Below are 13,863 nucleotides of genomic sequence, written 5' to 3' on the forward strand. Positions count from 1 at the left end.
GGCATACAACCAATAAACTTGTACTTATAACACAGTGGTCGCACACATAAGCATGGCCCCCAAAAGCTTCTAATTAGTATGGAAAATTATCATAAATAATTCATTAGGAATCTGTGGGTATATATACATTCCAAGGTCAGGAGAGACACTATTAAAACATAAGTATGCATTCTCACAGTGAGAGGAGGAGATATTTGGGGTCTCCTGGTCTATCACTTACCCCCATCCACTAATTCCTTCTTAGTCTCTAGCCTCTTCCTAGCTAGTACATTCCTGCTAGCCTCTGTATGACCACCCTCACTGATGGAGTATTCACTGTACCCCCGGAGGCATCTTATCCCTTTTGCAGACTGTTCTCATTACAATTAACATGAGGCAACTCCCTGTAACTCCTTCCCTTCCACAGCTTCTGTTTTCATCCTAACGCCTTGCCACTCAGAGTGTTGGTCACCAACCAGCAATGGCAAATTCTAACTGCTTGTTAGAAATGCAGAATCTCTTTGTCCACTCCCAAAACAACTGTATCTTAACGTCTATATTTTAAGAAGATCCCTATCTGATCTGCATAGACTTTAAAGTTTGAGAAGCCTTGATCTATAACTACAAAATTAAAGTCTAATGCAGTTTCACAAATTACCCCATTAGTACTTCACAAGGACATCATATCCACATCAAAAGATGTCAGGATCAGCAGAAGAAAAAAGAATAAATCTACACTTTTTAACCCATGGCAACAAAATAATTTCTGGATTTCTGATATTACACTGTAGTCCATAAACTAGACCAACAAGCCCTGGTAGACAAAAATTAATTCTGTTTTAATTTTCATGTTGTCTCTATGTGTAGGTAAGCTAAATTTTGCCCAGTAAAATTATTTTTAATGCAAAAATGTTTAAAAACGAGTGCACCCACTTAAAATAAATTGACTGAGTATTGCTCAATTTTTGTCAGCTTTGTCCAGCTCATCAGGATGGTGGAAATCAGCTGAAGTATATTCTCTGAAAGTTTTTGATTAAGTAAGAAAGTACATTATGGTCTATTCCAAACCATGACCTGACAACAAAGACAGCTGTAGGAAATTTGCTGGCAGACTGAGTCTAACAGATCAAGGAGAAAACTAGCCCAGCTTGAAGAATTCTACAAAATCAGAGATGGAACAGACTTTAGAAATGGCCTAGTTCAACCTTCTCCAACCACAGATGAAAAAAACTGAGAATCATGGAGATGAAGTAAAATGCCCCAAAGCACAGATAAAAAGTGACCATGGCAGTATCCCAAACATGGAAAACTGGATGCATTATTTAATTACAAATATTTTACTTTTAACAAAATACAAAATAAATTTGCTAATCACCTCACTTCCTTTATGACAAAAATTAGCCCATGTGTTGTTTAACAGCTTTACTGAGGTATAATTTATATAAATACAGTTCACCCATTGAAAGTATACAAATCTATAATTTTCAGTAAATGTTTATGGTTGTGCAACTATCAACACAAATCAGTTTCTTTAAAATTTCTACAGTTTAAAAATTTACCTTATGCCTCTTTGCTGTTAATATTCCCCAACCCCAATCCTAAGCAACCACTGACCTGCTTTCTGTCTATAATTTGGCCTCTTCTGGCCATTTCATATTAATGGAAACATACCATATATAATATTTTGTGTTTGGCTTCTGTTACTTAAATAACATTTTTGAGGTTCATAATGTTGAAGCTTGTATCAGTATCAGTAATTTATTCTTTTTTATTGGTGAATAATACTCTATTGTATGTGGTATATCACCTTTGTTTATCCATTCAACAGTTAATAAAACTTTGGGTTGTTTGCAATTTTGGTTATTATGAATAATGCTACTATGAACATTCACATATGTCTTTTTGTGGGCATGTGTCTTTCTCTTGTATAGACTCCTAGGAGTAGAATTTCTGGGTTATATGATAAGTACAGCTTTCAATTTTTAAGAAATTGCCAAGCTGTTTTCAAAATGGCAGTTCCATTTTACATGCCTATCACCAATGTATTTGAGTTTCAGTGTATCTACATTCTTTCCAAAAGTTGGTATTATTTGTCTTTTGGACAGAAAATCCTGTCTTTTGGACAGAAATGCTGAAATCCTGAAAAATGAAGATCAAGATAAATAATTAGGAAGCCTGAACCTAGGAGAATGTAAACCATTCAGGGTAACTAAGAGAATTAAATAAAAGAAAAGAAAATTATGTTAGCAGTATTTTCTGAGAAAATTGAGGCTATATCACATTTATAATACAAGAAACTGAAGCTATGTAAAAGCAACTAGTAGAGAACAAGGAAAAGTGCTTAACATTTTAAATTATATATTACAGAAAAGAAAAAAATCAGTAAAAAATATCAGAAGACATAATTGAGGAAATTTTTCAAAACCTAGTCCAAAAAAGACAAACAGGTGGAACGTGTGAGAATAAAACACAAACGACACAGATTACTGATACAGGAGCTCTGTAAATAACTTATAAGAATTCCAGGAGATGACTGAATTACAGTGGAGAGGGCAGAAGTATAAGTGAATAATAAATGATAACTTTGCAAAGCTGAAAAGAGAGGCAGTTTTTCACATTGAAATTACTTCTAAGATTCTAATAGGAAAAATCAAAGAAAAAAAACCACATCTAGATAGGTCATGAAAATTTTCTCAGCTTCGAGGATACAAAGTTCCTAAAAGGTTGGAGAAAAGAAAGAAGAGAGAGAGAGAGAGGAAAAATAAACCACGAAGCTTAAAAAGCCATATGAACATGGCATATTGCTTCTCGTCAGAAACATGCCTTTCTAAAGATTAATGAAAAAATTATTTTAAATATAGAAATCTACCCCCAGCTAAACACATTTTCGGACACTCATAGTTTACCTCATGCTCCTTTTCTTAGAAAGCTACTTAAGAACATTCTCCAACCAAATTATAGTAAACCAAAAAAAATAAGATGTGAGTTCTTAGAATTAATGGGTCCAGCACAGCTGAACAAGTGGGACCACCCCAGAATACCTCTGTGCAGCAAGAAAAAAACAGTTTAGAGCAAGAGAATGAAGGTTCCAAGGGCCAGCTTCCCAGAGAAAAAGGGGAATTCTATAAACTACAGAGAATGGAAGACTCAGCCCCCTAGATTTTGGAGCTTTTCATTTTGATATGTGATGTAATTCCAAACATCTCTCTCTCTCCCTCTATCTCTCTTACTGGTGGGATGAGAAATAGAAATGAGGTTTTATTGTTACAGCAGATGAACTAAGTTAGTGGAGAAAGTCAGTTGAAGTTGGCATCATATATGTGAGATATAAAGGTAAAAATAACAACAGTAATAACAAAAACTACCATTTTTTGAGTAATTTCTATGTACCAATTACTATCTGAGCACTTAATGTATATTAACTCAATTTTCCAAACAATTTTATGACATACACTCTATTTTCCCCCTTTTACATACTCTCAGGAAGGGCAAGAGAAGGATATTGTCATGCATGGTTTTGGAGGCCATTTGACAACATATATATATATATAAATCTTAAAAATAGACATTATCTTTGACCCAATACTTCCACTTCTAGGACTTTACACTAAGGAAATAATCAGATGTTTGGTAGGATGTATAGACAGAGATCTTTAAAATAGTAAACAAACAAGCAAACAAAAAACCCTGAAACAACCTAAAGTTCCAACAATTTCATTTGTTTAAATAAATCCTCTTAAATAAATTACAGGCTATCAATGTAGTGAGTTATTTTTCAGTTATTCAAATGATGTGGTAAGAATGCCATAATACATTAAGAAAATTCAAGTTACCTAAAAATACAAATAATTTGATACTATTTGGGGGTGATATGGAATTATGAGTCATTTTTGTTTTCTTCCTTTGACTATACTATACATTCTATTGTTTTTATGAAACTAAGCACTTTTTACTTTTGCACTAGTTAAAATAGTTATTTATTTAATAAGTACACACCAGGAGTCTCATATATTCCAGTTCATGTGCAAATCTCTAGGAGTGATTCCACAAATAAATATCACGTCTCCTCAAGGATCTTCCTTAGGTCTAGAGAAACTTTGCAGAAATCAGTATGAAGACCTGAAATGAGGGTGAAAGCCTTACATGTAGAAGTAGAAGCAGATGGAGGTCTTGGTGTCCTAATTATACCATGTGCAACGTGTGGGTGTTAATTGGCTACAAGCATAGCATGAATCCATAGTCCTATATGGTTTATAATATCCCAATGCCCCCTGAAGCTACGTATCTAGAAGTTTGGCATCCAACCCAAGGGCTTGTGATGGTGTGGCTGTTTTGAGCTGTGGCCAGACTCCAGCTAGAGGACTCTGCTTAGTTCTGGGGAACACAATTTCAGAGGAACATTGGCAAGTGGGTGTCCTGGCAGATCTGGTCATAAGAGGAATGGCAGAGGCAACCAGTGAGACTTAGCCAGCAGAAAGCCCTCAATTCCATGAGGAAGACCCACCCATTCCTTCCATCACCTCAAGTCAAGTAAACAGAGGATGAAGGAGAAGAAACCCTGTCTCACATCCAACTCCACCATCTCTTCTGAGAGAGATCCATCACTTTGTGGGAAAAGCACAATGATTTCTGACATTAAGGTGCTTGTATATGTCACGCAAATCAATTCACAGAATATTTACTGCTTACCCATTGTGAGCCAGGTAATCTACTACACGATGTGCACCAAGTAGAGTATTCAATTCTCACAACAATCCTGTGATTTGGGAATTAGTATACCCATTTTGCGGGCTGTTAAACTGAGATACAAATTAATTAGTAGTGTTGCAACCAGCTTTTAAACCAAGATTGGAGACTCTCAGTGTCTGACGGTTGCACCATGCCATGCCTCTTCCACTGTCAACTGTGAAGAATGGAGCTTTAAGGAAAAGCCAGCCCCTGCCCTGAAGAATCATGCACTCTGAATGCTGGCTGTAGCAGTGCTTAGCTGGAGGGAAGGTGCTAGCTTTGAGGGGGCTCTCCATGTGCTGTGTTCTCATAGGCAGCTCTTCTAACCTGAGACCCACTTTTCAGCATTGCCTTCAGACTCATTATGTCCTTACTGGGGACAAGGACAGTGGCTTCTACACGAATATCCCCTGTAATAAAACTGTACCTAAAATACCCCCCTCTTCTCAGTTGCATTCATTCATATCTCCCTGCTAATTTCCTTTAGAGCACTTTTCATAGAATAAAATGATCTTATTTGTTTACTTGCCTATTGACTGTCTCTCCCTAAAAATGGAAGACCCATGAGATCAAATCCCTCTTATTTTACTCAAATGCTTTATTCCCAAGGTATAGAGAGGTCCTGCTATAAAGCACTCAATGCTATTAATTGCATGAACAAATGAATGAATGAATAGTACAAGAGGGACCTCAGAGAAGTAGGTCAGTCAATACCTGTCTTCCTTACCCAGAGGTAACTGTTTTATTCTCGCAAAAGACTTCCTGTCCCCAGGTGTATCAGCCTTAAATATCACTTGGGTTTTTTTCATAATTGTTCAAGTAACAGTCATGTTAAAATTGGTCTGTCCTTAGAAATTGGTTCAATTTCGAACTTACCACATTGTCTTATAATTAATTGCCTGTGAATCTTCCTTCCATGGTAGCAGGAGCTATGTTTTATTCAACTTTGTATTCCCAGAACTTATCATACTTCTTGGCACAGAATGTTTTAGTATTATATATATTTTTAGTAGATAAAAGAATAAATAGCAAAAAGACAGCTCAATCACCCTATAGAAGTGAATACTTTATTGTGCAGTGCTTTTGATATACAGATCTTTCTCAAGTTACGATGGGGTAAGTCCCTATAAACCCATCATAAGTTGAAAATACCAAGTCAAAAATACATTTAATACGCCTAATCTACCGACCATCATAGCTTAGCCTTGCCTACCTTAAACGTGCTTAGAACATTTACGTTAGCCTACAGTAGGGCATAATTATCTAAAACAAAGCCTATTTTATAGTAAAGTGTTGAATATCTCATGTAACTTATTGTGTCCTGTACTGAAAGTGAAAAAGAGAATGGTTGTGTGCTTACAGAACGGTTGTCAGTGTATGCATTGTTTACCCTCAGGTCTGTGGCCGAGAGGGAGTTGCAGCTAGCTGTCACTGCCCAGCATCATGAGAGAGTATCTGACCACACATCGCTAGCCTGGGAAAAGATCAAAATTCGAAGTACCTACTGAATGCATATCACTTTCACACCACCAGAAGTCGAACCATTGTAAGTTGGGACCATCTGTATTTGATACTGGTTAAGAACTTGAGCTTTGCCATCTCAGACCCTGGAACTGAATCTTCACCCTGCTCCTTTGACAAGGAGCATGATTATTGTATGACAACTAAGCTGTAATATCAGCTAATATCCAACCAGGGAAAGAGAACCACTCTTGCTATTTCAGGTAAAGAGGGACTTAATGCAGGAAAATGTTTACAATGGTGCAGAAAGGGCTGAAGGAGCAAAAGAGAAGAAAAGATTCTTACCCCTAAATCAGCTAGTTTTCTACCACCCCGTGAACGCTGACTTGTTAGCTGTTGTTACTGAATTGTGCCACTGCAGTCAGCAGGATCCCCGAAGCCACCACCCCCCCGCCCCTGGAGCTTGCCAAACATCATCCATGTGGCTGGAGCCCACAGTAGCCTGTCTTAAATCCCCCGCCCCTGCTAATGTCTCTGCAAAAGTGGGCAAAGATGGCTCTTCCTTCCTTCCACCTTCCCATCTCCCTCAGTGCCTCCCATGGGTAAAATTAAATAAGCTCGCTGATGGTAGAGTCTGGGAGATGCAGTTTTCAGTCTCTAGCTCAGTGGTCCAGAGCAGCACTTCTCACACCCTGTCTTCTGGGGGGTCTGGTTAAAATGCAGATGCTTGACTTAGCAGATTTGATGTCAGGTGATGTTAATGCCTCCAGTCTTCAGGCCACACTCTGAGTTGCAAGAGACCTTTGAGGATGCCCTCAAGGTGGCTGCAAGGTGAGTCAGTGACAAGCCAGCACATCTCGGGCACACATTTTTCTCTCTGAGCTTTGATTTCCAGTGAATAAAATCGAGATAACAACATCTGTCTTATTTTTCCCAGGTGCTGGTTAACGTCAGGCTGTCTCGTGATTCCTCAGAAAGTTACTGAAAAATAGAGATTTCATGTTTTTAGCCCAGAGATTCTGACTCAATAGGTCTTGATTAGGACTCATTCTAATAAAGCTCCTCAGCCAATGCTCAAGAGCAATGAGGTTTCGGAAGACTTGTCTATCCCGCAGGATGACGGTGAGCATTAAATCAGGCATTGTGCAAACATTTATCACGGTGCCTATTGCATAATAAGATAAATAACGGCTTGCTATCGTTATGACCGTTGTAATTATTAACTTTAACGGAGAAGATGCATGTGAAAGCATCTAGCCCAGTGCCTGCCGCACGTTCCCCGCAGTCCAGACTGGTACCCAGTGGGAGTGTAAAAATGACTTAGTAATTGACTGGCTGGCAGCACATGTATTTTCACTTTGGCTGATTACAAAATATAAGATCACATTTTAAATGATCTGTAAGACACATTCAGCATGTCGAGTGTGAAATTCTATGAAAAATACCAAATCTCATTATGAGGACATGGTACGAATGACTTCCTAGGCAGATAGTTGAAAGGTTCTCTTCCTAGAAGTGTGTCTCAAAGCCGAGCAAGAGAATATTTGCCTTGGACCTGGTTGGACCATGTTGGCAGCAGAGGGAATTCTGGACAATGTGGTCTGTTCATGCTTTTGGTCTGACCTCACTCCATATGACTCTGAATTTATAGATCTGATGCGTCAGGGATTTTTTTGGTAAAATTACAAGGTGTGTCTTATTGTTTTCTTTCTCTGCTGTCTGGTGTTTTTGCTTAGGAAGAATGTTTTTAAGACTCCAGAAAGTCAAGGTTGGGGTGAGGGGTGTGGGCGGGATCAATCTCAAGATAGAAATTGTGTGTCATGTGCTTTTAAAAAAATCTGTAGAGTTTCTCCCAGATGAATGATATTAAAAACGCACCCTGTGAAAAAAGTCCTTCATTAAAAGGCATGAAAGAATAATGAGATGGTAATAACACCATTTGGAACAAGATATTGTACAATACATTTATTTTTATTTATTTATTTATTTTAAAATAATTTTTTTAAATTTATTTATTTGGTTGCACCAGGTGGGCTCCTTAGTTGCGGCAGGCGGGCTCCTTAGTTGTGGCATGCGAACTCTTAGTTGCAGCATGCATATGGGATCTAGTTCCCTGACCAGGGATCAAACCCGGGCCCCCTGCATTGGGAGTGCGGAGTCTTAATCACTGTGCCACCAGGGAAGTCCCTACAATATATTTAAAAGGCAAAAGAAAAAGGGAAACCATGCAATGAAATCGCTAGGTTGACCTTGGGCAAACTTCTGCAGTAGAGTACACTCTGCAGCAAGTGTCTGATCTTGCACTTCTACCTCATTATCCTGGTGAGGACTTTTCCCTCATTTTCAAGACCTGGTAGCTACTAATATCTCAGAGAGATGAAGAAATATTGAAGGTGTCTGCACCTCATGCATGAGAGTCAAACAAAGGGGCTTGAATCCCAGTTTTCCCATTTATTAACTGGGACAAGTGGCTAGTTTTCTTGCATTTCATTTTTCCAATGTATAAAATGGGGTTGAATGATTAAGCATATGAAGTGCCTGGCACAGAAGAGAAGCTTATTAACTCTTAGGCATCTTTCTATATCCTTTACCTTGGCTCTTCCAATAGACAGAGGACTTCAAACAGATAACTTATCATCTTCGCTGCCATTTCCTTGTCTATTCAACAGAAGTGATAATCCATGCCCTAGTTTTATCATTAGGTTGTTGGAAAGTCAGGGATATAGGGGGACATTTTGAGAAGGACTGGTCTCATATATGGGAGGCAACGGCACCATCTGTTTCATGGTTTCTCACTGCCCTTGAGGGAACAAGGGCTCATAGCAACTCTTCCCCCACTAGTGTGGGTTAGTGACCCCGTGTTCAGCCCTCTGGGAGCCTTCTCTTTTAAGAACAGGAGATAAAGGAAAGGTTCACCGAGAGGAATAATTCATCATCAGTGGAGTTCCCCAACCAATGGAGTAAATATTTCTAGCTCGAGGCATTTTCCAAGGTCTTCAAATTAGACCAGTGTAGCTGACGCCATGAAACATACCCAGTTAGGCAACTGCTGACACACATATTTTTCTTTCTGTAAGTGGTTTCCAAAAATTTCACATTTGAAATTTCAAGCACAGTTCAGGGAAGCCTTATATTTGATTATTCTCAGGTAAAAATTTGAGAAAGTGGTTTCTTTGCTAACACAGAAACAGGGATTAAGTGCATAAAAACGCAGAATTATGCATTTCTTTTAAGACTCCCATACAATAAAACTTTCCAAAACTATGTTTTATATACCACCTATTCTGTGTTATGTAATAGGATTTTCTTTCAAAAAAAGGTTCTGTGGTGAAATTAATTCAGGGAACACTGAGTTAAAACACAGTCAGATGTCTGCAGTATTTCTCAGAAAATTGCTTTATACATTTATAAGAGCAGTTACAGTATTCAGCGGTCCCCACTCTTATTTGGCTATTGAATTTCACTGTAAAACTGTGTCCCTAGGAAACTTGCTACTCAAAGTATGATTTTTGAACCAACAGTATCAGCTTTACGTGCAGCTTGTTAGATATGCAGACCACCAAGTCCCATCCCAGTCTTCCTGAAACAGATTTTAGCAAGAAGCTTGGTGATGTGAGTACATATTAAAGATTGGGAAGCACTGCCTCATGCTATTATACACATCGGCTACAAATTATAGAGTAGTGATTAGGTGAACACAAGGGCTTTTCTGAGGATCCCTCCCAAGTGTATAGATTGAATAATAAGCCAGCTGAATGCTAGAGATAGAAACCACCTTGGAAATCATCTACTTCAAAGGACTGCAAACCATCTTTTAGTGGCATTAATGTGATGTTCCATGGAAAACCATATAAGAAGGAGAAAATAATCCGAACTCTTCCGGTTGAAGCCAGGGATGGCTCCTTCTCTCCTGACACTCCTGGTTCTTCATCTGTTGAGTAATTTAAAAATTTCGTCCTGGAGATGTTAATGTTATATTTGGAGATCCTAGATTTGATTACTTGTTTGTTTTGTTTAATCAGGCACTTAATTTGATTAGACTCAAACAGCAAACTCTACCTCTTGGGTGGTAGTTCAAATTTAAGCTCATTTTTTTCTTCTTAGCTAGAATTTGTCCCATACTTGTGTAGTTCATGAGTCACCCAAGAGATTGGGAAGTTTATACTTAGAAATTCAGGCTCCCCTTTCTGTCTCCCTTCTTCTAATTATCTTCCCTCACTTTCTGGTCAATGTGGTCACTCCTATCTCTGTCCTCTGGTTTTACAGCCCAGAAAGACGGTAGATTTCATTTGGTTTTGATCTTAGAATTTTTAAAAAATGTTTAGTGAGGTGTTTTGCTTTTTTGCTTTGTTTTGTTTTTGTAGACATGCAACATGGCACTGCCTTTGGCTTGACTTCAAGTCACTTGCTCCATGCCATGCCATCCTCCTTCCTCTAGAATTAGTCTGCTTTTGGTCCCTCTCCAGTAACTCTAGGTCATGTTTTGTGTTTTTCGTGCACAACTGATTGCAGTTATTTGTGAGAGAATCATGGCTAGTAGGAACCCCTTTCTTTTTTTTTTTCTTTAAAAATGCCTTTATTTCACTAAATATAGAATTTTAGCCTTCTCTGATCTCCTTTCACTTCTTTTTTTTGTTTTTATTTTATATTGGAGTATAGTTGATTTACAATGTTGTGTTAATTTCAGGTATACAGCAAAGTGATTCAGTTATACATATACATGTATCTATTCTTTTTCAGATTCTTTTCCCAAACAAGTTATTACAGACTATTGAGTAGAGTTCCCTATGCTATACAATAGCTTCTTGTTGATTATCTGTTTTATATATAGTAGTGAGTATCTGTTAATCCCAACCTCCTAATTTATCCCTCCTCCACCACCTTTCCCCTTTGGTAACCATAAGTTTGTTTTCTAAGTCTGTTGGTCTGTTTTTGTTTTCTAAATAAGATCATTTGTATCATATTTTTGGATTCCACATATAAGTGATATCATATGATATTTGTCTTTGTCTGAAATGGGCAGAAGATCTAAATAGACATTTCTCCAACGAAGACGTACAGATGGCCAAAAAGCCCCTGAAGAGATCCTCAACATCGCTAATTGTTAGAGAAATGCAAATCAAAACTACAATGATGGGGCTTCCCTGGTGGTGCAGTGGTTGAGAGTCTGCCTGCCAATGCAGGGGACACGGGTTCGAGCCCTGGTCTGGGAAGATCCCACATGCCGCGGAGCAACTAGGCCTGTGAGCCACAATTACTGAGCCTGCGCGTCTGCAGCCTGTGCTTCGCAACAAGAGAGGCCGCGATGGTGAGAGGCCCGCGCACGCGGTGAAGAGTGGCCCCCACTTGCCGCAACTGGAGAGAGCCCTCGCACAGAAACGGAGACCAACACAGCCATAAATAAATAAATAAATAAATAAGACTTTCTATTTAAAAAAAAAAAAAAAAAAAAAACAAACTACAATGATGTATCACCTCACACCAGTCAGAATGGCCATCATAAAAAAGTCCGCAAACACTAAATGCTGGAGGGGGTATGGAGAAAAGGGAACCCTCCTAAGCTGTTGGTGGGAATGTAAATTGGTACAGTCACTGTGGAGAACAGTATGGAGGTTCCTTGAAAAACTAAAAATAGAACTACCATATTATCCAGCGATCCCACTCCTGGGAATATATTTGGAGAAAACCATAATTTGAAAAGTTACATGCACCCCAATGTTCATTGCAGCACTATTTACGATAGGAACTCCTTCCCATATTCCTCCTTCCCCTTCCCTCTACAAATGCCTAAAGCAAATTCTAATCTCGTAGTTTAGTCAAATCATGACTCAAAAATCTATTGAACCAAGATTTTATGGACAGTATAATAGTATTGGGTGAGGGGTGGGGAGAGGACAGAAGAAGTTCAAAATAGGATAAAACCTTTAGTGTTTCAGTCTATTCTTCTAAGAGTTGGGTTGGCTTAATATTTCATCTTAGGTTGGCTATGATCCAGGGTGATAAGTGTTCTTTCCTGGGAGACCAGTAAACCGGATTCTATTCCCAGTTGCATCATTAAGTAGCTGTGTAGACTTGTATACATCACCTTACTTCTCTGGGACTCAGTTTGTTCATCTGAAATAAGAGCTAGTGGTTCTAGGGAATCTCTGATTTCCTGTTACATTTAATGTTCTCTCATTTTACCAAAGCAAAGTGGCTAATTCTTGGACCCCAGATGCCTGGAGAGTTGTAATTAGGGTCTCTTTACGCTCTTGATTTTTCACATTCAGGGTTATTAAACACAGCATCATACTGTGATGACACTAAGAAGAGGTCTTTTCTTCCTCAGAGCTTAACATACAGCACATTGGTTCTTCTTCTAATTGGGTAGGTCATTCTGAATGACCTCTTACACTTTCACAGAGTGGGATCAGAGAAAGCCTGGCAGACACAGGGGACTGCCTAGACATATGGGAACAAATTCAGGCTATAAACCTGAGTTCATTTATGAGGCAACCAGAGCTCAGGATTAAATACAACTTAATTTAGTTCTTCATGGAGGGTGTGTTTTTTTGTTTTTGTTTTTTGTTTTTTTTAATTAATTAATTTATTTATTTATTTTTGGCTGTGTTGGGTCTTCGTTTCTGTGCGAGGGCTTTCTCTAGTTGCGGCAAGCGGGGGCCACTCTTCATCGCGGTGCACGGTCCTCTCACTGTCGCGGTCTCTCTTGTTGCGGAGCACAGGCTCCAGACGCGCAGGCTCAGTAGTTGTGGCTCACGGGCCTAGTTGCTCCGCGGCATGTGGGATCCTCCCAGACCAGGGCCCGAACCTGTGTCCCCTGCATTGGCAGGCAGACTCTCAACCACTGCGCCACCAGGGAAGCCCAAGGGTGTGTTTTGAAGTCAGAAATATCAGGGTCTATATCCTATTTCCCACCTAATAACTGTGTGTCTTGGGCAACTTATTTCCACTTTCTGAGCATCAGTTTCCTCAGGTGTAGAACTGAAATAACAATCTCTATAGTTTATGTAGAGCTATGAGGACACAATTAGTAACATATTCAAAAGAGCTAGGACAATGCCCAACATGTAGTATTTGATCAATACATATCGGCACCTCCCCAGCACTGAGCTAGGCTCTGGACAATGATACAAAAAAGATACAAAAGAGAGGCCTGGCCCACTGAATACTTGCAAGTGTTCTTAGCGAAATGGACCCTCCAGCCCTGGTCAAGTTTTCAGATCACTGCAATCCCAGATGACAGTTTAAGAGACCCTGCAGAAGAACGACCCACCTAAGCTGATCGAGAATTACTAGTCTCAGAAATTTTATGAGATCATAAATGTTTCTGTTTTAAGTGGCTAAATTTTTGGAGTAGTTTGTTACACAGGAATACATAAGTAATACAGAGACCAACTACCAGTGGGTGGAAAGTTGACTACATCAATCCCCTTCCATCCTGGAATGACCAGTTTTGTCCTCACGGGGATAGGTACCAATTCTGGCTATGAATTTGCATTTTCTTACTAAAGAGACAATGGTCTGGCACCATAATCACCTGGGGATTATGGAATTCCTGACCCACAGGTATAGAATCCATGCAATAAAGAATTTGACCAGAAGACCTACTTGACTGCAAGAGAGAGGTAGGAATGGGCCCATGACTATGGAGTCCACTGGTCATATCACATACCTTTTTATCTGAAAGAAGCCAAC

Source organism: Eschrichtius robustus, chromosome 17, assembly GCF_028021215.1.
Source record: "Eschrichtius robustus isolate mEscRob2 chromosome 17, mEscRob2.pri, whole genome shotgun sequence".
NCBI classification, from domain to species: Eukaryota; Metazoa; Chordata; class Mammalia; order Artiodactyla; family Eschrichtiidae; genus Eschrichtius; species Eschrichtius robustus.